Here is a 3,283-nt window from a genome sequence, read left to right on the forward strand (position 1 = left end):
TGCTTAGCATAATGCTCTCTAGCTCTACTTATGTCATTGTCATTGCAAATGGCAGGATTTCATTCTTCTTTTTTTATTCTTCTTTTTAATATATTCCATTGTGTATATATACCACATCTATTCCTTAACTGATGGACACTTGGGCTGTTTCCATATCTTGGCAATTATAAATACTGCTGCAATAAACATAGAGGTGCATGTATCACTTTGAATTAGTGTTTTTGTATTCTTTGGGTAAATATCCAGTAGTGTGATTGCTGGATCATAAGCTAGTTCAGTTTTTAACTTTTTTTTTAGTTTAGCATCATTTATTAAGTGGTCTCAGCTGTTGTTGTAGCTGCTGTGTATCAGCCTGTTCTTAAAACATAAAATGCTCTTGTCCAGGACAGAAGGATCTTCCAGGTAGCACACCAACAGAACAGAGACTCTGATGATACCAGCTTCAGTGATGGTGCCATCCAGAGAGGGAAAAGGTCATGGCATATTCACCGCAGCTTCCAGAGTTTTTGAAAAAGGAGGCTTTGGGGGCCCAGCCTGCCTGGCATTTTGATGCTGTCAGTGTGGGTCTTGTACTCCATAATGATGTTGGTAGGTACGTTAAGCACTCGCTGAAGTGTATCCCGGATGTGAGCTGTGGTTGCTTGGTCACTGGCAGTCTTATTCCATATTGAAATAATGTCCTCCTGAAACTGGACAGAGACCACAGCCTCATAGATCTCCTCCCCAACCATGGACTGTTCCCCCAACATGGCCAGGATAAGATTCTCCCAGCAATGGGATGCCAAGCTCTTCTGCAGTCAAATAATCCACTTGCCACTATTTTTATTTGCATCATCCTCCCACATGGGCTTAATTCCTTCTTTGAAGAGATGGAAGCCGCTGTGGCCTGTCAGGTCCCCGGGATGTACCATATGGCTATAAAACCTCCAGAACTGCTCCACAGAGGCAAAGGTGCTGATCTGTTTGATATCCTGTTCATAGCTCTGTGAGCTGGTGGGACGGCCGGGGATTCTTCTGTAGTACCAGAAAGTATGTTGTACTGCTGCTGCTGTACTACTGCATGCTCTGCTGTATGCTCTGCTGATGTTGTACTGCTGCTGATGTACTGCTGATGCTCTACTGGCCCAGGGACAACAGCTTTCCTCTTACTGCTGCCCTGACTTTTGTCTTGTTCTGTTTTTTTTCTTCTTACCCTCTTTCTGTGTGCTGTTTTCTTCATTCTGATCACGGTCCCCACTGTCATCATCTTTCAATGCATCGAACTTGTTGTTCATCCTCTCACCTCTGCCATTGCCCAGTTTTTAACTTTTTTTATAATATTTTTCTCTTTTTTAAAAAGTATTTTCTTTTTTAAAAGATTTTATTTATTCATGAGACACACACACACAGAGAGAGAGAGAGAGAGAGAGGGAGAATGGCAGAGACACAGGCAGAGGGAGAAGCAGGCTCCATGCAGGGAGCCCGACGTGGGCCTCATCCCCGGTCTCCAGGATCACGCCCTGGGCTGAAGGCGGCGCTAAACCGCTGGGCCACCAGGGCTGCCCAGTTTTTAACTTTTTGAGGAAAATCCATACTGCTTCCTAGAGGCTGCACCAGTTCGCATTCCACCAACAGTGCAGGCGTGTTTCTTTTTGTCTGCATCCATACCAAGACCTACTTTTCTTGTGTTGCTAATTTTAACCTTTCCAATAGGCATGAGAGGATGTCTCATATTAGTTTTGTTTTACATTTCCCCAATGAAAAATGATAATGGACATCTTTTCGTGTTTCTGTTAGCCATCTGGATGTCTTTTTAGAGAAATGTTTATTTATATCTTCTGCCAATTTTTAAACTGGATTGTTTTTAGGGTGTTATGTTTGATAAGTTCTTTATATATTTTGGAATCTAACTCTTTATCTGATACATCATTTGCAAATATCTTCTCTCATTCCGTAGGTTGCCTTTTAGTTGTTGATTCTTTCCCTGGGCAGAGGCATTTCATTTTGATGAAGTCACAATGGTTTATTTTCGTTTTTGTTTCCCTGGCCTCAGGAGACATATGTAGAAAAAGTTGCTGTGGCCAACGTCAGAGAAATTACTGCCTGTGTTCTCTGCTAGGATTTTTATGGTTTCAAGTTGGTTGAAGTTTTTTTTGTTTTGTTTTGCTTTTTTGTTTGTTTGTTTGTTTTTTAAGTACTCACACCCAGTGTGGAGCCCAATGCAGGCTTGAACTCACAACCCTTAGATCAAGACCTGAACTGAGCCCAATAGTTAGACTCTTAACCAACTGAGCCACATCCTAACCTCTTTGTAGGCTTGTTTTATAAGCTAACATGTGACCTATTCTGGATAATATTCCATGTTCACTTAAGAAAGAATGTGTATTCTGCTGTTTTTTTTTTTGTATGGAATATTCTGAATGTATCAAATCCATCTGGTTCAGTGTCATTCAAAGCCATTCATTTTCGGTTTAGATGATCTGTCCATTGACGTAAATGGGGTTACATCATTTGTAATACAATCTACTGTTATTGTATTACTATTGATTATTTCTTTTATGTTTGTTATTGACTGTTTTATGTATTTGGGTGCACCAATGTTGAGTGCATAGATATTTACAATTGTTACATCTTCTTGTTGGGTTGTGTTCTTTATTATTATATAGTGCTTCTTACAGATTTTGTTTTAAAGTGTATTTTGTCTGATGTAAGTTTGCCACTCTGTCTTTCTTTTGACATCCATTTGTATGTCAAATGCTTTCCCATCCCCTCATTTTCAATCTGCAGGTGTCTTGAGGAGTAAAATGAGTCTCTTGTAGGCAGCGTATAGAAAGGTCTTTTTTAAAAATCCACTCTGTAACCCTATATCTTTTGATTATAACATTTAGTTCATTTACATTCAAAGTAACTATTGATATATATATGTATTAATTTCATTTTATTACTTGTTTTGTTGTTGTTTTTTAAGATTACTTCTGATTCTTTTTTGTCTTTATTTTGTAGTTCGATGATTTTCTTTAGTGATATATTTGGATGCTTTTCTCTTTATTCTTTGCATTTTTATTAGTGGTTTTTAATATATGGTTATCACTAGATTTGTATATATCCTCTTTCACATAAGACATCTATATTAAGTTGATGAAGTTTGAACCCATTGTTTACACCTCTCCTCCCTACATTTTAGGTATATGTCATTGTATTTTACATCTTTACATTTTGTGAGGTCCTTGACTGATTTTTATAGAAATATTCATTTTTGCTTTTGTATTTACTACCTTTATACTATCACTTTTAGTCTCTCTTT

General features: G+C 38.2%; 1 pseudogene; it reads right to left on the reverse strand.

Annotated features, from left to right (window-relative positions):
- Positions 1–485: 485 nt before the first annotated feature.
- Positions 486–1,274, reverse strand: LOC144289831 (eukaryotic translation initiation factor 4E type 2 pseudogene; annotated as a pseudogene).
- Positions 1,275–3,283: the final 2,009 nt, after the last annotated feature.

The sequence above is a fragment of the Canis aureus genome, chromosome 2 (assembly GCF_053574225.1).
Source record: "Canis aureus isolate CA01 chromosome 2, VMU_Caureus_v.1.0, whole genome shotgun sequence".
NCBI classification, from domain to species: Eukaryota; Metazoa; Chordata; class Mammalia; order Carnivora; family Canidae; genus Canis; species Canis aureus.